The sequence below is a fragment of the Canis lupus genome, chromosome 4, assembly GCF_003254725.2.
Source record: "Canis lupus dingo isolate Sandy chromosome 4, ASM325472v2, whole genome shotgun sequence".
NCBI classification, from domain to species: Eukaryota; Metazoa; Chordata; class Mammalia; order Carnivora; family Canidae; genus Canis; species Canis lupus.
Window position 1 is genome coordinate 8,373,222 of NC_064246.1, and position 22,129 is coordinate 8,395,350.

General features: G+C 39.7%; 1 long non-coding RNA gene across 1 annotated transcript in view; it reads right to left on the reverse strand.

The window, feature by feature from the left end:
- Positions 1-20,007, reverse strand: part of LOC112660835 (uncharacterized) — a 39,316-nt gene extending 19,309 nt beyond the window's left edge. Inside the window, exon 1 of the long non-coding RNA XR_003137238.3 lies at positions 19,913-20,007. This is a non-coding gene — a long non-coding RNA (uncharacterized LOC112660835). The remainder of the gene's footprint in view (positions 1-19,912) is intronic.
- Between the last annotated feature and the right edge of the window lie 2,122 nt (positions 20,008-22,129).

Consider the following 22,129-nt stretch of genomic DNA (forward strand, 5'->3'; position numbering starts at 1 on the left):
TCCATGTTCATGGATTGGAAGAACAAATATTGTTAAAATGTCTATGCTACCCAGAGCAATCTACATATTCAATGCAATCTCTATCAAAATACCATCAACTTTTTTCACAGAGCTGGAACAAATCCTGAAATGTGTATGGAACCAGAAAAGACCTGGAATAGCCAAAGGAATGTTGAAAAAGAAAACCAAGGCTGGTGGCATCACAATTCAGGATTTCAAGCTCTATTACAAAGCTATAATCATCAAGACAGTGTGGTACTGGCACAAAAACAGACACATAGATCAATGAAACAGAACAGAGAACCCAGAAATGGGCCCTCAACTCTATGGTCAACTAATCTTTGACAACACAGGAAAGAATATCCAAAGGAAAAAAGGCAGTCTCTTCAATAAATGGTGCTGGGAAAATTGGACAGCCACGTGCAGAAGGATGAAATTGGACCATTACCTAATACCATACACAAGAACAGACTGAAAATGGATGAAAGACCTAAATGTGAGCAGGAAACCATGAAAATCCTAGAGGACAACACAGGCAACAACCTCTCTAACCTCAGCCACAGCAGCTTCTTGCTAGACATGTCTTCAAAGGCAAGGAAAACAAGGCAAAAATGAACTGTTGGGACTTCATCAAAATAAAAAGCCTGTGCACAGCAAAGGAAATAGTCAACAAAACCAAAAGACAATCCACAGAATGGGAGAAGATAATTTGCAAATGTCTTATCAGAGAAAGGGCAGGTATCCAAAAATCTATAAAGAACATCAAATGCAACTCTAAAGCAATCTTGCTTTATCTGATAATTTGAAGTCAGGTAAATTAGAAATTTTATCTGACAATTTGAAAATCAATTTTTTTCTGATTATTTCCTTTATAATTATAACTTTATAGGATATATTCAATCCACTGTCCTTAGACAGTACACTCCACCTCCTCATTGTGAGCAATATGAAAGTAGTGTACGTGCACATTTCCTCCTTCCACTCCACCAGCCAGTTTTATTTGATTACATTTTTCTTATTCTTTTAATCTTGTATTTTTAGGTATATTTTTACTTCTGTTACTTGATGTGTCATTTTTACATTTGTCTCTTGACCCTCTGCTAAGAAGTCATCTGACTTACACAATCTGTTCTTTCTATGTGCTAGATAGAAATATATCTGTTGATAATAGTACCCCTGATCTCGGAATAATTTTTGTCTACTATTAATATAGCCAGTTCAGATTTCTTTTGATAGAATTTGTATGGAATATCTTTTCCCATCATTCTACCTTCATTCTTTTGATGCCTTTGTGTTTTTATTTTTTATTTTTTTAAAGATTTTATTTACTTATTCATGGGAGACACAGAGAGAGAGGGGCAGAGACACACAGGCAGAGGGAGAAGCAGGCTCCCTGCAGGGAGCCCAATGCAGGACTACATCCTTATCTTTAGTCAACAAAATGTGCCAAATACCATCAAAATGTATCAAGTGGGCAGTTTCTGTTGCCGCCCTCTGGGTTCCTCTAGTGCTTTTCCACCAGCCTGTTAGGCACTTTATGTCATTTATTACTATTACAGAACATTTCTGTGATGTTAATTTAAAAGCCTTCTATATAATTTAGTACACAGGCCACTTGTGAAGGCTTGACTCAGACTTTATGATAAAAAACATTTATCATGTGCTATTCCATGTAAGAAGAATTTAAACTCTCCTCTTCATTAGACCTGCCTGCAGTAGAACTAAAATAGCTTTTCCGGAATGGGAGCACTGATTTGGAAAGATCATGAGCAGTCAATTAAAGAGGAATGTAATTGAATACTTGAAATGTAAATTAGCTTGTAATCTGACTTTGAAAATAAAGCAAAAGAAAAGCTCCCCACCAACCCCCTCCAAAGGCCCTGGACTGAAGGCAGTGCTAAATCGCTGAGCGCTGCCCCGGTCCCCCCACCCCCCCACCCCCGAGGCTGCCCTGTCTTTGTTTTTTAAAGTGTCACTCATAACATAGTATACAGTGTGGGCTTATTTTGTTGTTTTGCTTTTTTAATCCAATCTCTACTTTTTGATTAGAGTGCTTAGTACATTTCTATTTGAAATAATTATTGATAAAATGGATTTGATCTGCCATTTTCCTCTTTGCTTCCTTTTTGTGTTAACTAATTTTTGTTCTTCAGTTTCTCCCTTTGTGACTTCTTTTGTTTTAATCAGATATTTCTTCCTCCAAATTTTAATTTCCTTATTGGCTTATAACTATATAGCTTTGCATTATTATTTAGGTGTATCTCTAGGTATTATCCACATGCTGATCACATAACAGTATATTTAACGTCAAATTATTTTTAGTAAAACAGGAATTTTTGAAACTGTAGGGTTCTATTTATCTAGTCCTTTATGTGGTTGTTTTACACACACACAAATTTTGATCCTCTATTATTAGATTCATACACATTTAGAATTATTACGTCTGCTTAGAGAATTGACCCCTTTGTTATTATGTAACACTCCTTTTTATCCTCAGCTTTATTCAGAGATCTCCATTGCATGAATTAATATAGCCACTCAAACTTTTTTGATTAGTTTTAGCATAATATATCTTTCTCCACCCCTTTGCTTTAACCTACCTGTATCTTTATATTTATCTCTTCCTTTACTTATGTAGATTTGTGTTTCTGAGTTATACCATTTACCTTTTCCCTCAAGAACTTCTTTTATCATTTCTTACAGAATAGGTATTTTGGTGATGATTTCCCTCGATTTTTGTTTGTCTTAAAAAATATTTCTCCTTCACTTTTGAAGGATAGTTTTGCTGAATATAAACTTCCATGTTGGTGAGTTTTTTCTCTTAACATTTGAATATTTTATTCAACTCTCTTCTTGATGGTATGGTTTCTGATAAGAAATTCAGTATAAAAAAAAGAAATTCAATATAGTTCTTTTTCTTGAAGAGGCAAGTCATTTTATTTCTCTAGCTTCTTTCAAAATTTTCTCTTATCTTTGCTTTTCTGGATTTTGAATATGATATGCATCATATACGTTTTTTAAGGGTTGGCATTTATTCTTGCTTAATGTTTTCTGAGATTCCTGGATCTCTGTTTTGGTGTCTGTCATTAATTTTGGAAAGGTTTTGGCCATTATTTAAAATATTTTTCTTGGGCAGTCCCAGTGGCCCAGTGGTTTAGTGCTGCCTTCAGCCCAGGGTGCGATCCTGGAGACCCCGGATCGAATCCCACCCAAGCCCCCTGCATGGAGCCTGCTTCTCCCTCTGCCTGTGTCTCTGCCTCTCTCTCTCTCTGTGTCTCTCATGAATAAATAAATAAATCTTTAAAAAAAACTATTTTATTTTATTTATTTTTTAAAGATTTTATTTATTTATTTATTCATGAGAGAGACAGAGAGAAATGTAGAGACATAGGCAGAGAGAGAAGCAGGCTCCATGCAGGGAGCCTGATGTGGGACTTGATCCCAGGACTAGGATCATGCCCTGAGCCAAAAGCAGATGTTCAACCACTGAGCCACCCAGGCATCCCTTAAAATATTTTTCTGGTGTGCCTGGGTGGCTCAGTTGGTTAAGTGTCTGCTTCCGGCTCAGGTCATTCATGATCCCAGGGTCCTAGGATCCAGCCCCACATGAGGCTCCTTGCTTAGCAGGGAGCCTGCTTCTCCCTCTCCCTCTGCCTGCCATTCCCCCTGCTCGTGCTCTCACTCTCTGTCAAATAAATAAATAAAATCCTTAAAAAAGAAAAAGAAAATATTTTTCTTACTCAGTTCTCTCTTCTTCTGGTAGTCTAATTACATGTATGTTATAGTTTTTGAAATTGTCTCACAATTCTTGAATATTCTGGGATTTTCCTTTTCATGCCTTCTTTCTCTTTGTATTTCAGTTTGGAAATATTCTATTGATCTATCTTCAAACTCACTGACTCTTTACTTGACTGTGTGCAGTTTACTGAAGAGCCCATGAAAGGCGAATGCCTGTTACAGTGCTCCTTTTGATTCTTAGAGTCTCCATCTCTCTGCTTACATTACCATCTATTTTTTGCATGTCTAATTTTTCCATTAGAGTCAACAACATAGTAATCATAGTTATTTTAATTTCTCTAACTGATAATTTTAAAATCTTTGTCATATGAATTTTAAGATTTTATTTATTCATGAGAGACACACAGAGAGAGAGAGAGAGAGAGAGAGAGGCAGACACACAGGCTGAGGGAGAAGCAGGCTTCATGCAGGGAGCCTGATGTGGAATTCAATCCCAGGACTCCAGGATCACACCCTGGGCTGAAGGCAGGCACTAAACCGCTGAGCCACCCAGGGATCCCTGTCATATGAATCTGATAGTGATACTTATTTTGTCTTTTCAGACTCTGTGTGTGTGTGTGTGTGTGTGTTACTTTTAGTATACCTTGTAATTTTTTGTTGAAAGCTGGACATATTGCATTGGGTAACAGAATTGAGGCAGATAGGCCTTTAGTGTGAGATTTTATATTAATCTAACTAGAAGTTGATCTGTCTTTAATGCTTGCTGTTGTTGTAGGTGTCAGAGACTTCAAACTCTTCTAGTGTCCTTATTTCTGGTTTCTCTTTTGCCTTTGGGCTCCCCATCTACTCTTCCTTAGGGACAGTCTGCATCTTTCAATTTTTTCAGCTATAATCCATTGTTATCATACTGGGGCTTTGCTGTTGTGGAGGCAAAGTGTAAGGTAAGAAAAACACTTTATAATCTTATTTAATCTCAGTCTTTTCATGGGTCTGTGCTTCTGGGCTGTGATCTTCATTAAGTATTTTATAGTTTCCCCTTCCTCCATCCTTGGGTGGAGGCATCTGTCAGACCCAGGAGGGGATATTTCTTGGCCTTACACCATGAGAACTTGGTGGGTTTTCTGGAGATAAAAATCATGAAAGGGTAGGGTCTCCCCCACCCTGGCCCCAAACTGTGGTCATCAAGAGTTTCTCACTGTCATGTAAGTCTACACTCAGCCTCTGGCCTAGCAAATTGTCAAAATTATTTAAGTGTCTCTACCAGTTCACTGGCTTTTGCTCAGAGTAACTGGATCTTTTGTGACTTCTGGAATCCCCTGTCTCTCCAGATTTGGGGCTGGTAGTTTGCTGTGCAACCTCGGTGCTTTGAAGGGTCCAAGAGAAATCATTAAATTTTTATTGTTGTAAAGCTAGAAGAGATGACTTCTAAACTCTTCACATTTCTATGCTGACAGAAGTCAATTACCTTCTATGTAAGATTTTATTTTCTCTTGCTGCTTTCAAGATTTTCTCTTTATCACTGATTGTTTGCATTGTGGAGGTCTGTAACAGAATGTGGTTTTCTTTGTATTTATCCAAATTGGGGTTGTGGAGCTCTATCAGATAATTAACCAAGTATTATTCATATTTCACCAGATATGGGGAGTTAGTAATTTTTCTTTTCTTACACATTTTCTCTCTATATATCACTCACTCACTCACTCACTCCATCAACTCTTTTTTGCTCTCCTTCTTTTGGGATTAAAATAAGCATTATGTTGGATTATTTGGTATTAATAGGCCTCTGAGGTTCTATCTTTTTCTTGTTTTTCTTTTTGCTCTTTGGGTTGGATAATTTTTATTTATCTTTTTTCACCTTTACTGATTTTTTTTCTGTCATCTCCAATCTATTGAGCCTATCTAGTAAATTTTTTTTGTTTTAGTCATTGCATTTTTTCAGTTTTGAAATTCTTATTTAGCTTTCTTTTTATAATTTCAATTTTCTGGGATGCCTGGGTGGCTCAGCAGTTGAGCATCTGCCTTTGACCCAGGGCATGATCCCAGAGTCCTGGGATAGAGTCCCACATGGGGCTCCCTGCGTGGAGCCTGCTTCTTCCTCTGCCTATGTTTCTACCTCTCTCTGTGTGTGTCTCTCATGAATAAATAAATAATATCTAAAAAAATTTTCAGTTTTCTGTTGAAATTCCCTATTTGTTAATTCATTGAACTCATGTTTCCTTTTTGATCATTAAAAATCATTGTCTGCTGAATCTAACATCTGGGCCCAATTTCAGCAAGGGTCCATAAACTGCCTTTTATCCTGAATGTAAGCCACCCTTTCCTGTTTCCTTGCATGTCTGGTAGTTTTTGGTTGAAAACTGGATGCTATGGGTGATGTGTTGTGGAGACTCTGCATTCTGTTATATTCCTCTGAGGATTGTTGGATTTTGTTCTATTAAGCAGTTAACTTACCTTAATTCTAACTATAAGCTTTGTCTCCCATATAGAGTGTAGCAGCTGAGATCTCTGCTCAGCATTTTTCAGTTTCCAGCTGCTGCTTTCATAGACTTGCCCCTTGGAGTGTTCTCTACCTTTGTAAGACAAAATAAGCTGAAAGTTTGGAAAGACTCAGATTCTGGGTCTTATTGTCTCTGAGGCTTCCTTGTTTCTAGCTGATCTGCCAGCCCCAGCTCTGCTCTCTGATACCACAGGCATTAAGGCTTCTGCCTTTATGCCATATGAGCTGCGTGTGAGTTGGAAACACGTACAGTCAAAAAAACAGCTATTGCACATATTGCATTTGGTGCAGTTCTGTCTTTCAAGAACACATTCCTCTCTCACATCTGCCTGCTATTTCTTTGAGCCCCTTGGAGTCTTTCTTACATATGCATAGCTTAGCAGTCAGGCAAAGATTTGGGTAGAATTTATACTTATATATGGGGACCTACGCTGTCTGTGGCTCTTTTGCTTCTAGCATTTCCTTCTAACTTTCCAGGTGTTCTGAAACCCTCAGCTCTATCTTTTGACTCCTTAGGTCCATGAGGCTTCAACATTCTCCTGTCTAAGCCACTCATGTTGGAGAATATACAGTCAAGAGAACAGCAAATACAAATCTTATCCAGTGTGGTTCTATCTTTCAAATGTAAATTCTTCTGTTGTTTCTACCTCCCATGTTTCACCAGGACTGCCCCCCAAAACCAGCAGTATGTCTCCCATGCGTGCAGTTTAGCAGTTAGTCAGGGATTTGAGAAATGTTTATATTCATATTTTGGGGTTCATTCCTTCTGGAACTGTTCTGAATTCAGGAAATCACACCTAAATGGTCTTCTGTTCTGCCAACCCTAAACTTTATCTTCTACCACCATCAGCCAGTAAGGCTGTGATGTTCAGCAGCAAGATTTTTGGGTGGGACAGAAAGTATTCACAGCCAAAACAAGCTACAAACTTACAACTCTTACTCTTGCAGTCAACTTTCAAGAGCAAATTCCCCTACAGTTTCTGCCTGTCTTAGTCACTTTCCAATACCTTCATTCAAGAGGTTAAGAAAAACAAAACAAAACAAAAACCCAAAAGGTTAAGAAAGAGGGCTTTATTTTTTATTTTTTATTTTTTTACTTTTTTAATAAAACTTTTTGTGGGAGAGCTTGCTGGAAAACTTTTGCGACAGGCATTATTGGAAGTCCCAAAGAGCTGTTTTGTTTTGTTTGCTATTTGCCTTTAGCTTTTCCTCTTTTTTAAATTGTAGTATCTTGATATTAATTCTATAATTTTTCTTTTTGAATACCTGTCTTTGAATGAGGTAAGTCCTTCCTGTACCAGTTACTTAAAGGAGATTCATCTGGGAAGGGGGGACAGTAATTTTTCTTATCCTGCAGAATTGAGTATGATTTACTTTTTCCTCAACAACTGAGGTTGGTGGCTCAGGGCTGTTCACAATGCTGTCTTTCTCTCCCACCCTGTCACACTGACAGAAAGCTCTCTAAAAATGTGATTTGTCTATATGATTCCTTGTTCAGCCACCATTTCCTCTTCTTTGCCTTGAAATCAACTGAATAAAACTGCTGCTTCCTGCCAGCAGTCCTTGCCCATTGTTGCACTTTGCAACTCTCTTTTTAAATTTTTTTTTAATTTTTTTAAATTTTTATTTATTTATGATAGTCACAGAGAGAGAGAGAGAGAGAGAGAGGCAGAGACACAGGCAGAAGGAGAAGCAGGCTCCATGCACCGGGATCCCGACGTGGGATTCGATCCCGGGTTCCCAGGATCGCGCCCTGGGCCAAAGGCAGGCGCTAAACCGCTGCGCCACCCAGGGATCCCCACAACTCTCTTTTTAAAAGTCTGCATATTTTTAATTGAAGTATAGTTGACATACAGTGTATATTAGTTCCAAATGTACAGCACAGTGAATCAGCGTTTATATACATTACAAAGTGATTACCATGATAACTTTTGAGCATACTTTGCACTTTTTTGCACTCCTAATTGGCCTTCATTGTTCAACAGCCCTTCCTGCTATTTTTTTATTTGGGCTTTCTAATGTTACCTAGTTTTGTCAAAGATGATGTTGGCATAACTACTTCTTGGTCTTTTTGTTTCTTTCGGTTGGCTTCCCGGAGGAACTGAAAAAACAAAACAAAACACTGAACTATACCACCTAAAACCAGGAGCAATCACTAAAAGTTTTTGAAACTTTTTACTTTAAGGTAATTGTAGATTCACATAGAGTTGTAATAATGCAGAGAGATCCCCGTGAACACTCAGTTTCTCCAATGATAACATCTTGCAAAATTATAACAATATGCAACCAAGACACTGACAGTAATATAATCAAGATACAGAACATTTCCACCACCACAGCAGTCCCTTTTGTATCCCTTTGATAGCCACACTCACTTCCATCCCAACACCATGTGCTTATTTGCCATCTGCCATTTCCTCTTTAGTGAAATGTCTCTTCATGTATTTTGCCCATTTTCTAATTGTTTGGATTTTATGGTTGAATTTTGAGATTCTTTATTCTGTTTTCATATATACGGTTTGAAAATATTTTCTCATGGTCTGCAGGTTGTCTTTTCATCTTCTTCACAGGGTCCTTTGCGGAGCAAAAGTTTTTTATTTTGATGAATTTCATTTTATTAATTTTTAATTTTGTGGATCATGATTTGTCGTCAAATCTAAGAACTTTTTGCCTCACCCTGGATACTGATGACTTTCTCCCTTTTTTTTTTTAACTAAAAGTTTTATAGACTTACATTTTACATTCAAGTCTGTGATCCATTTTGAATTAATTTTATATAAGATGTGAAACTTCTGTAGAGGATTTTTTGTTTTGTTTTTGCCTATGAATATCCAGTTGCTGAAAAGGTGATCTTAACTTCATTGAATTGTTTTTACACTTCCGTCAAAATTAGTTGAGGGTATTTTGTGGGTCTCTTGTGAGTTTTCTGTTCTATTTTATTGATTTATGTGTCTATCACTTTGCTAATACTGCAGGACTGTGATTACTATAGGTAAATAATAAGGCTTAAAAATTGATTGACTGGGATGCCTGGGTAGCTCAGTGGTTGGACATCTGCTTTTGGCTCAGGTCGTTATCCTGGGGTCCCAGGATGAGTCCTGCATCAGGCTCCCTGCATGGAGCCTGCTTCTCCCTCTGCCTATGTGTCGGCCTGTCTCTCTCTGTGTCTCTCATGAATAAATAAATAAAATCTTTAAAAATAAATTTTTAAAAATTGATTGATTCTTCCCATTTTATTTATCTTTCTCAAAATTATTTTACTTGTTCTAGTTCTTTTGCTTCCCTTATCCATACAAAAAGACAAATCTTGCTGGAATTTTGAAAGAAGTTGCATTTATTTATTTATTTATTTATTTATTTATTTATCTATCTATCTATCTATCTTTGGGGGGGTTACCAAATTACTTATCTGAAGGAATGATACAAATGAAAGAAGCAGATGTTTTGGTACAACTTATAGAAAAGGTGAAGATAACCCCAACATGCATGCACAGCCTAAGAAGTTGCATTTAACAATTATATATCAAACTGGGGAGAATTGACATTTTTTACTGTTTTGAGTCTTCCAATCCACAAATATGATATGTTTTCTATTTATTTAAATGCTTTGTGGATTTCAACATACAAATGTTATACATACTTTGTTAGATTTATAACTAGGTATTTCATTTTATTTTCAGTGATTAAAATGGTATTGCATTTTTAATTCTAGTGTCCATATGTTTACTGTTAGTATATAGAAATACATTAGATTTTTATTTGTTTATCTTGCATTCTGTGACTTTGATGAATTCAGTTATTTGTTATAGGAAACTTTTGGAGATTCCAAAAGGCTGTTTTTATGTAGGCAATTATGTCATCTGTAAATAGGGACAATTTTGTTTCTTCTCTCCCAAACTACATACCTGTTTGGTTTCCTACCTTATTGCACTGCCTAGAACTTCTAGCATTATATTGACCAAGTGATGAGAGCAGATATCCTTGCTTTGTTCTTGATCTTAGATGTAAAATCTTCAGTCTTTCATTATTAGGTATAATGTTAGGTGTAGGATTTTTGTAGATGCTCTTTTTTAAGTTGAATAAGTTTTTCATGAAGTATAGAAAACTCACCTCTCTTTATGTCCCATTTTTGCCCTATTTATAAGATAATATTCTTAAATATTTACTCTGCATCCATTTAGAACCACATCAGATGCTGTTATAAATTTTACTTCCAGGGTCAAAAATAAATCTAGAAAACTCAAGGGAAGAAGGAAAGTATATTGTATTTACCCATATTTTTGCTTACCAAGTTCTGTCTTCCTTCCTGATGTTCTCTCAGTTTAGAGAAATTCCTTAGGTCATTCTTCTAGGGTATATCTGCTGGTGACAAATACTCTTTGTTTTCCTTCATCTAAGAATGTCTTGGTTTCTTCTTTATTCTTGAAATATATTTTCACTGCATATAGGATTCTAGGTTGACAGTTCTTTTATTTTAGCGCTTTAAAAAGTTGCTCAACCTCCTCCACCCCATGGATTCTGATAAGATACCCTCTGCATTTGAATTGTTTTTCTACTAAAGGTAAAGTGTCATCTGTCTCAACACTTTTCTTTGTCTTGAAAGAAAGTTCAGAAATTTGACCATTATGAGTCTTGATATAGATTACTTTGGATTTTCCTCTTTGATGTTAGTTAAGCTCCTTGAATCTGCAGGTTTATGTCTTTCATGAAACTTCAGCCATGATTTTTTTTTCTAGAATTTTTTCATCCTTGGATTTCTCCTCTCCCCCTGAGATTCTGATGATGCGTATGTTAGATCTTTTTTTATTTACCCACAGGTCACTTAGGCTCTGCTCATTTTTTTTTCAATTGTTCAGATTGGATAATTTCTCGTTTCATCTTCCAGTTCACTGATTCCTTCCTCTGTCCCCTGCATTCTTCTGATGAGCCCATCCGAGGCTTTTTATTTCAGTTACTGTATTTTTCATTTCTAAAATTTCCATTTGGTTGTGCTTTCTGTGTTGTTTGGTAAGACTTTTTTTTTTTTTTCATTTGTTTCAAGCTTGTTGAAACATTTTTATGATGCATTCTATGACTACTTAAAATCTCTGCCGGGTAACTCTAATATCTCTGTCTCTTGGTCCTGTCACCTATTAATGATCCTTTCTTCATTCAGTTTGAGATATTCTTGGTACTTGGTGTGCTGATGATTTCCTATTGAAAATTGGACATTTTCATATTATTTTAGGAGACTCCAAATATTATTTAAATCTGATTCAGGGGGCACCTGAATTCATGAAAGACACACAGAAAGAGAGGCAGAGACATAGGCAGAGGGAGAAGCTGGCTGCCTCTGTGGAGCCTGAAGTGGGACTCAATCCCAGGACCCCAGGATCACGCCCTGAGCCAAAGGCAGATGCTCAACCGCTGAGCCACCCAGGCATCCCTAAATTTAAAAATCTTAAAAAAAAATAAAAATAAAGCTTCTGATTTAGTTTCTGACACCACTCCAGAAGGAAGAAGGTAGAATGTCAGGCAGGAATAGTAATCCAGGTTTCCCTCTTTAGCTTCTGTTGAAACCTGAGGGTTTCTGTTGGGGGATGCGTGGAGTTCCAGCTCCCCAGTAGGCCTCCACTGCTACTTTCCTGGGTAGCAGGGTTACAAGTGTCTTGTTACAGTTTCCCCAGTGTTCTCCAATGGCACTAAGGGATGGGGAGGTTCACTGAGGCCCTCCAAGGATGAAAGTTTCTGCTCCCTATTCAGACTTCTTTGATACAATGCCCCCATAGGGGGTGGGGAGTTGGGTGTCTCATTACAGCCCAATGAAGGTAGAAGTCTGGGCTCCCCACTGGGCCTTTGTTGGCATGGGTAGGGATGAAGTGATAATTTTTTCTGAGAAGTTTGATTGAAGTAGAGTTGTTATTACCTAAAAATTCTGTCTTGCTAAGCTGCCCCTTTCCTTGTCCTTTACCTATCTGTGCACACTGAGCTTAAGAAGCCAGTAACCTGGGAATACCAAAGTTTGCAATATATTAACATAACAGTGTGTAATGCCTTATTATATTAGTTTGTTAGGGTTGACATAAGAAGTACCACAGACTAGGTGGCACATACAAGAAAAATTTATTTTCTCACAGTTCTGGAGACTAGAAGTCCAAGATCAAGGTGTCAGCGGGATTTTTTTCCCTAAGATCTCTCTCCTTGGCTTGTAGATGACTATCTTCTCCCTGTGTTCTCACATAGTTATATACATGTGACCCTGGTGTCTTTTTATGTACCCAGCTTTCTTCTTCTGTTAAGGACACCAATCATATTGGATTACAGTCCTCTCAAATGACCTCATTTAACCTTAATTACCTCTTTAAAGATCTGTCTCCAAATACAGTCACATTTGGAGGAAGTTAGAGTTAAGACTTGAACATACAAATTTTAGAGAGTAACACAATTTAGCTCATGACAACTAGGGTCTAAAGGTCTCTGGCCTATCTGCCTTCTTTTCACCTTTTGGAGTCATTTATAATTGTTTATATATAGTCCAGGATTTTTAGCTGTATTTAGTGGGGAGAATAGTGAAGGGTATGTGTACTCTACCTTTCTGGAAGCAGAAGTCTCCCATTGAGTTGTCAGACTATTAAAACATATTTGATGGCCTAAGTAGATCTGAACTAAGGCCGAGGAGCAGAGCTCCTTGCAATGGATCTCTTAGAACTCTCAGGCAATGAGGCTTCTGAAAGGTGACTCAGCATAAAGGAAAAGAGTGACCAAAAAAAAAAAAAAAAAAAAAAATCAGAACTAAGGTCCAAGAGTCAATAGAGTGTTTTAGTAGTAAAGTTGCAAAGAATAAGGTACTACATGACTTGGGAGATAAAATAGAGGGATCACAACTAGCTAGAGGACCAAGAAAGGCTTGGTTTTGAGCACATGACTAGAACCTATCCAAGTTACCCATCCCAGGGCTGTGGGCTCACCTTGGGAATGGCTGTAAAGTGAATCTAAGGAATTATAATACTTGGAGAGGAAGACCACTTTTGCTGAGGATCAGGAACTCAATACAGAGCGTGACACAGAGATGAAGCCAGTTCTTAGCCAATTGAATGGTTGTTGCCTTGGCAAGCTGACAGGGTCTGCACCAAGGCCAGCAGGGTCCATGCAGCAACACCTCTGGCAATAGCAGATGACCTGTTACATTGACCAGAGTGACTTCCAAGCCCAGGGCCCCTAGACTTGCAGCCCTGGTGCCCATGAAACTAAAATCAGAAGATACTGGAGGTTCAGCTGGAGTGGCTGCCCTGATGGCTTTTGGGGCAGGTCCAAGCTTCCCCTGCCCCCATCAGGCAGCAGCCAACTTCTATGAGCATGCCTAGGATTTCTCACACAAATATCTGGGAGAGTTTATCCCCTGGAAAAAGCTGCATTTCCTGCTAGTCATGTAAGTGGCTACAGAAACATCAAGATTTATGACACTGATGTAAAAATGACCTGACTTGTAGTTAGTGGGTACATTAAGGGAAGCACATTAGTCATTATTACAGCCCTTGTCTGAGTCCCTGGGCTATGGCCAGGAGGGGAAATGTGGGTTTTAAAAATGAAAACATCATTTCTTATGCAGGAAGTACTCCAACACCTCCTGTTTCCTCACAGTCCTTCAGCCTGTCTGGTTGCTACCTTGTCATAATGTTTGAATTAGAATGGTGAAATGTGCTGTAGAAGTGCACAAAAGGGAAACTTCTCTGGAACTGAAAGATATCTGCTGGGGTCAGCAAAATATATCCTGATTCCCACCTTCATGTTCAGAGAGCAAAAGGAGAACTGGACCTTCACATGGTCTGCGGATGCACGAATCACTGACCCTGGAGCACATGTGTATCTCCTGTTCATGAGCATCAGCCCTGCAGTCCCAGACTCCAACTTAGCACTTGATGGAGATAAAGGATAGACTCTCCCCTTCCTTTGTTGCATGGAAAGGTCCTCCTCAAGGAATTAGGGTGAACTACACTTTGTGGATCCAAGGTCTCTAACAAGATGAAAAGAAGTAACAACACTGTATCTGTTATCTTGGGCATATTCCTTAGGAAGAAGAAAGTGGTACCATTTTGGTGGCAGTAGATAGGAGCAACTGCCTACCGCCTGACATCGTTGATTGTATTTAAAACTCAGATCATTTTTGGCTCTGGTTTTCTTTTCTAAAGGTTGTCCCCTTCAGTTACTACCTATAGCTTAAAGCCAAGACCCTGTGGAGGAGACCCTACATTCTTGTACTCAATATTGTTTTAATGCTTGACCATTCCCTATTTTCAAGCAATAATGTCTTTAGTGTTTAGAGTAATCTTCCTGAAATGCAAATCGGATCTTGTCACCCAGGGATAGATGCCTGATGTCTGTGCCCTTGTGATGTATACACCTTTATCAGCATGCTTACTGTATCTTTTAAAATCCTGGTGTGCTTATCTGTCTTCTCTATTTGGCTATGAACTTAACAAGGACAGGGACTGCCTATGACTTGTCTTACAATCCTGACACATGTCCAAAAACCTAACACATAGGTAGCCCTCAAAAAAATGCTTGTTAGTTGAATGAAAGATTGACTAAATTAGTGAATGAACAATCCATGATTTTTTATTTTGAAGGACAGTTTACCACGGTATCACTTGCTTATTTCCTAAGTGTTCAGACATAAAGATTCAATTAAATTCAGTAAATATTTATCAGACACTTATGTGCCAGACCAGTGCTAGTGCTAGAGACACAAAGATAAAGAAACACACTGGGAGGGACCCTCAATTAGCTCCCAACCTGGAAAACTGTGCTTCCTGCAGCAGATAAATACAGGTAAAATAGCCTTACATCAGACTGGGTCAGTTTTTCCATCAGGATGGTTCAGTCCAAGTCAGGTTCTCTTGCTAAATGAGTTATGAGAACTATAGCTGGCTCTTTCCAGGTCATGCTCCCAGACCAGGAAGCAGGTCTAGGCTTGCTAATGCAGCTGTGTGTCCTGCCACAGAGTTGCAAGAGGAACCAAATGACCCTGGGACAAAAGCAGAAGGTGGTGTGGCTGGAGGGAACTGGGGAGGACTGGTAGAGAGATGGACTACACTTCCCTCAAAGCTCTAGCTGAGATGTGTGGGTATTAGGAGGGACTCTGGGTTTGTCTTTCAGAGGAGTGTTGATTGAATTATGGGGATACCAAAGCCTGCAGAGCCACTAACAATGTCACCAATGGAAAGGAAGGCTTTGTCTCCTAAAATATTACCACGGTCTGTGACAAGGATATAGGACCCTTTCCAGCATCTCAAAAATCATATGAGGTAAAAGGATATTGATTAGAAAGGGTCTTTTTCCATTTGCATTGTTCCTTCAGAAGCTACTAGGAACTGTTATAGATTTAGGTTTAATAAGGAAGATGGGAAGGTTATCAGTCCACTCAATCTTTTAATGTATAAGTCTTTTTTTAAAAGATTTTATTTATTTATTCATGAGAGACATGGAGAGAGAGGCAGAGACATTAGGCAGAGGGAGAAGCAGGCTTTCCATGGGGAGCCTGATGCAGGACTTGATCCCAGGACCCCGGGATCATGACCTGAGCCAAAGGCAGATGCTCAATCACTGAGCCACCCAGGCGTCCCCAACATAGGAGTCTTATTATCTATCTCCTTTCTTTAGTCTCCCCCTGCACTCCACTAGTGTCAATCACAAAGTTCAGAAGGGCAGATACATAGCCATAGGAGAGCCAGACATAAGCCAAGCGCCAGTTGGGACATTTAGTCCCAGATGGGAGAGTGACCAGAGGTGAGACTCAATCTGTGGTGTAAACATATGACAAAAGCCCTCCTGGCCTCCTCTTTGCTGGAGGTTTTGAGACAGCAAGTGCACCTTGATGAGAGAGAGACAGAGACAGAGACACTGAGAGAGATGGAGACAGAGAGAGAGACAAAGAGTCAGAGAAAGAGAGACAGAGAGAGAATTAGAGAGAGGAGAGAGCAGGGAGGGGAACTCTCTGGAAGTCTGGTATCATTCTGTCATGTTGCATCATCATCACAAAGAGATTAAATCTGAAGTAAAAAATGGCAAAGGCTCAAAGAAAATAAGTCACGCAGACTGAGGAATGACCTAATTAAAACACCACTCTCTCTGCTGCCATGTTCTATTTATAGCTGAAATATGAGCATTCCTGACAGGAAATATAAATTATAGCAAACCTAAGACTTTAAGGCGGCAGGTTCAGGTTTGCTTAATAAATCATCTCTGTGCTCATGAAGTGGGATATTTTTATTCATATGATTTTTCCATGTTAATGAAACTGTTAGTTCAGATCTCCTTTCTGCATGAGGTGACATTCATCGGATGTATTATTCAGGGATTGAGTGGAAAGGAGGAAAGAGTCCTCTTGTATGAAACCTTTAGCTAAATACACACAAACTTTATGCATCCCCCATTGTCCTCAAAATATACCTCAATGCTCATTCACGAGGTTGGTTTTTCAGGTTATTTTATAGCTGCTATTTTCAGATATCATTATAAATAATTACGTTTTACTGAAAACATCACAAAAACCAACCAGTAAGAAAAACAAAACCTTGAAAGCCTTATCTTAAATGTTAAGAGAAAAAAAGCAGAATAGATAACTTGTGAGTAAGCAGACCTACATTTCTGAGACCCCGGTACTGGAGACCTGGGTGAGGATGCCAGCGAGTCCCTCGTTGTTCTATGAGCTGGGACAGAATGAATCTTTCAGGGAAGATTGCTTCATGGTTTTTTTTTTTTGGAAAAAATATTTAACAGACCCTCTCAGTGCTTTGTTAAAGTGTTTTTATTATGATGCATCTAGGGATCCCTGGGTGGCGCAGCGGTTTGGCGCCTGCCTTTAGCCCAGGGCGCGATCCTGGAGACCCGGGATCGAATCCCATGTCGGGCTCCCGGTGCATGGAGCCCGCTTCTCCCTCTGCCTGTGTCTCTGCTTCTTTCTTTCTGTGATGGGACTATCATAAATAAATTTAAAAAAAAGAAAACTTTATTATAATGCATCTAAAAGATGTGTTTAAGACAAGATTTGAAGTCTAAATGTCACTGTGGAAGTATTTTTAGATAAGATTATTTCTTAGATCACTAGACTGAGTACAGCAGGTGACCCTCCATAATGGGGAGAGGGGGCTTTATCCAATCAATTGAAAGTCTTAAGAGAAAAAAGACTGAGTCCCCCAAGGAAGAGGAAATCCTGCCTCCAGATGGCTTTTGGACCGGAGGTGAACCATCAACTCTTCCCTGGGTCTCCAGCCTGCAGATCTCAGACTTGTCAACGTCTCTCTCGGTTCCTCCCACCTCGTGCGCGCGCATGTGGGAACACACATGTTACACACACACAAATATATCCTATTGGTTCTGTTTCTCTGAAGAAACACACACGGCTACAAGTTAAATACTTCAAGCTATAAAACCAATAAAATCAAAGGAACAACTCTGACATAATATGACAGATATTAGGTCGGTGGTCTCTGATGTTGGGTTTCATGGTGGAGAAATGGCTTTTCTGGACTATTTCAATATTTCATCTGTTCTTATATTTGACTTTATTTTTTTTAAGATTTTATTTATTTATTCATGAGAGACACAGAGAGAGAGAGAAAAAAACAGAGACATAGGCGGAGGGAGAAGCAGGCTCCACGCGGGAAGCTGGATGTGGGACTCGATCCCCAGGTCTCCAGCATCATGCCCTGAGCCAGAAGGCAGACGCTTAACCACTGAGCCACCCAGGCCTCCCTTATATTTGACTTTAAAAACACCAAAGCCAGGGCGCCTCCGTGGCTCAGTTGGTTGAGTGCCTCCAGCTCGGGTCATGATCTCGGGGTCTTGGGATCCAGGCTGGCATTGGGATCCCTGCTCAGCAGGGAGTCTGCTTCTCCCTCTCCCTGTGCCTGCTGCTCCCTGCTTGTGCTCTCTTTTTGTGTCAAATAAATAAATAAAATATTTTTAAAAAGTAAAAACACCAAAGCTAATCAAAGTTGTTTCTATGAATGTACTGTACAAAACTATATAAATAATGAAGGTTTTTGCAAGTCTTAGAAAAATAGAATTTATACTTAATTAAAATTTTGCCAATAAGCAATCTTCAAATAATAATTTTGTAAAGCTGTTTTATTCATTGGAGGATAAAATTAACAATGTTGCATTACTTAAACCTACATGAAATATTATCTCACACAATTATTGCTGAAACTTGGAAGAAAAATATTCTTCACATAAATAAACTGCTTTAGTAGGCATATACAAATACAAGACATTTAAGAACCCACTCTTTTTTTTAAGGACTTTTATTCATTTATTTGAGAGAGAGAGAAAGAGTATGAGTGGGGGGTGGGAGAGTGGGGTGGGGGGGACAGAGAGAGAGAAGCAAACTCGCTCCATCCCAGGACCCCAGGATCATGACCTGAGCCCAAGGTAGACACTTAACCCACCGAGCCACCCAGGCGCCCCAGTATAACAACTCTTAAACATGACCATGGTATCGATTGCCAGAAAGCAGAATCTTTGTAAGCAGCATGCTTATATTCTCATATGCTATAGCTAATTAGATTCTTCTACCACTTTATTCAAGCTGTTGCAAATCATTCATACAGTGTGCCATGATAACATTTGGACTATAGCTCACAAACTTCACAAATGCAAATGCAGCCACTAAAAATTCTTGCCAGTACTCATTTATAAGCTGGTCCACCATATATTCTAGAATTATACTTTTTGAAAAAATTATCACTGAAATGAAAGCACCATATATTTAAAATATCCTATTTCCTTATGCGTAAATAACTCTTCTTTTTGATGTCTTTTTTTACAGAGAGAGTGTGCATGTGTACTCATGGAGAGGGAGGGGCAGAAGGAGAAGGAGAGAATCTCGAGAAAACTCCACGTCCAGAGCAGAGCCTGACTCAGGGCTCAATCTCAGGACTCTGAGATCATGACCTGAGCCGAAATCATGAGTCAGATGCCAAAGACCGAGCCTGCCAGGCGCCCCCCTCTGCTAGCTCTTCTTATAAGGACATGAATCCTATTCAATTAGGGCCCCACTCTTATGACTTAATTTAACCTTAATTACTCCAAATTTAGCCACTCTGGGGTTAGGGCTTCAACATATGAATTTTGGGAGGACATATACATTTAATCCATAACAGGCTGTTTCTGTTTCTTGGCTTTTTTGAATAATGCTGCTATGAAAATGGATGTACAGCATGGGTTTGTTTTGTGCTGAGAATAAATTCTCGAAATCAAATTTAAATTTAGAAGCAGCTCAAATTAAGGTAAAAAAAATCATTCTGCAATTTTTATCTTTGAAAGTCAATCATCTAAATGCATTGAGTGACGGTAGGGAATTTCTCACTGACACCTTCTGGTGAATTGGATGGTTGCAGAATGAAGGGTTGGTGCCCTCGCTGCCTGCTGAGTGCAGCTTTCCCAGGGGTCTGACTAATCTTAGCTCAACTCACAGGAGACTCATCAGGAGCATGCAGGCTCCTGCATGTTTGCTTCTCTCTGTCTGTCTGTCCCTCCTCGCCCCCACTCTCCCACCCCCCACTCTTCAGATGGGTGAAGGATGAATTACAACAGATCATCAAAAGGGACAGAGACAAAAACCACTCCAGGGTCTCAGGGACTAAAAGTGGGGCCTCCTCATCACTGAGGATCTCTTGGTCTTTCTGCTCTGCTTACCTCCACTTGGCTTCCTTTTCCTTTTTCATTCTCCATGACAGAATCCAGAATAATCCAAGATCTGACAGCAAAGAGACTCACCCCATCTGCTCCAGCAGAAAACAGACCAAAAGCACAACAAAAAACCCATCCCCTAACTGGCTTGGTCCTGGACCAATCACTGTGCATGGTGACCGGCCACATGTCCACCCCTGTGGCCAATGACTGGATCTGTTGACAGAACACATGCAGGAATGCAGCAAAGACAAGATAGCACTGTGTCTTCAGGGAAATATAATACACTATACAAATGTGACTTACTATTAATAATCATTTTTAGTTTATTTGATACTCAGTTTCCTCACCTTTAAAATGGGAAAACCTATCCCCTCCCATCAGTGGGATGATTGGGGGAGGGTTGCTGCAGGGAAGAGGAGAGCATCCTGCCCGGCCCATCCCTGTGCCCCTTGCCCTCAAGCCTGTCACCATTGCCTCTCCCTCCTGTTTGTGCTCCTTCCCCAATTTCATGAACCATTTCATGAGATGCTGAAAAAAAAATTAAAAAGGAACATGGGAAAACATAATTCCTCTCTATCTTACAAGGTTATTGGGGAGTTTCAATGAGATAATGGAGGTGAAAGCACTTTGTGATTATATAATATATGCAATATGGGGCATTTATTACTGGTTAGGCAGTGTATTTCTTCACTTTATGGACAGAAACTAAGTGAAAAGAAAAGGTCATGAGAACCCACGATTCTAGATTGAAATGACAACCTATTCATTCAGTGGCTGTTTCCTGGACCTTTCAATAGCTAGACTACTTTAATTTTCCTCCTGGCTTTGTAGGAACAAGGCAACCCAAAACTCTTCCAGTCTTTGGGCTCTTTTGCTGCTCTCTTGGATGGATGCTGCATGAATGTCCACCACGTGCAGCTGTCTGAGGCCAGAACGGGAGACCATTGCACATGCTGATTCTGCTCCTGTGGCCTAGTGGCCCATGGAAGAACAAGTCATTGCCCAGGCAACAGCAATGCCTTTCTTGCCTCATTTGTGTCAGAAAGGACCAGAAAGGCAGAGGTTATTGATGACGGAAGGAGTCAGAGATGTGCTCTAGTTCAACTTCCTCATTTTATTGACAAAGACCCTTGACCTCTGTCACAGACGCTGCTGAGCCGCTTGGCTGCCTCTGAGTTAGTCTGTGGCTCCGGTGGATGGTTCCTGGAGGCTGATGGCTTCCACTGCCAGCATCATTCTCTACTTCTCTCCCGTGCCATGGAAGCTTGCAGGAGGAAGCAACACCGGCTAGGGATGGAGCTGGTACTAGAATCCAGGCCCCGGGGACCCCACTTTCAGTTGCAATTATCACAGCAAACATGTGTTTGCAATGAGCTGCTCATAATCTATCTCTGCAACCAACAAATCAAGAAACCAACAAAACAAGAAAACCAGGGCCACCTAGTGACTCGATCCATAGACCAGGCAACTCTTGATCTGGGGGTCATGAGTTCAAGCCCCATGGTGGGCAGAGAGCTTACTTTAAAAAAAAAAAAACAATAAGGGATCCCTGGGTTGCTCAGCAGTTTAGTGCCTGCCTTCAGCCCAGGGTGTGATCCTGGAGACCCAGGATTAAGTCCCACATCAGGCTCCCCACATGGAGCCTGCTTCTTCCTCTGCCTATGTCTCTGCCTCTCTCTGTGTGTCTGTCATGAATAAATAAAATCTTTTTTAAAAAAATAAAAAATAAACAAATAAACAAAACAATAAGATATGGGGTGCCTGGGTGTCTCAGTCAGTTGAGTGCCTGGCTTCCACTCAGGTCATGATCCCAGGGTCCTGGGATCGAGCCCCACATTGGACTCCCTGCTCAGCCAGGAGCCTGCTTCTCCCTCTGCCTGCTGCTCCTCTCTCTCTGTCTCTTTGTCAAATAAATAAAATCTTTAAAAAGATAATAAAAATAAAAAATAAGATAAAAAAAGCAAACAAGAAAACCAGTACCATCTGAATCCATCAGAATTTCCATGTGAAAACCTTTAGGGATTGAACTCAAGACTTGCACCTTCAGGAACACTGAATGCTAATAAGCAGAGAGGACACACCTGTTACAACGGAGAATGCACTCTTGATGTAGGGGGGCCTACTCAGTGCTTTGGGCCATGTCCTCAGCCAGGTGATGTTTTGAGTACAGTCTCCAAGGTTAGGAGTCTGGTGTCTTGGTTTAAAGGTCCAGAAATGTCA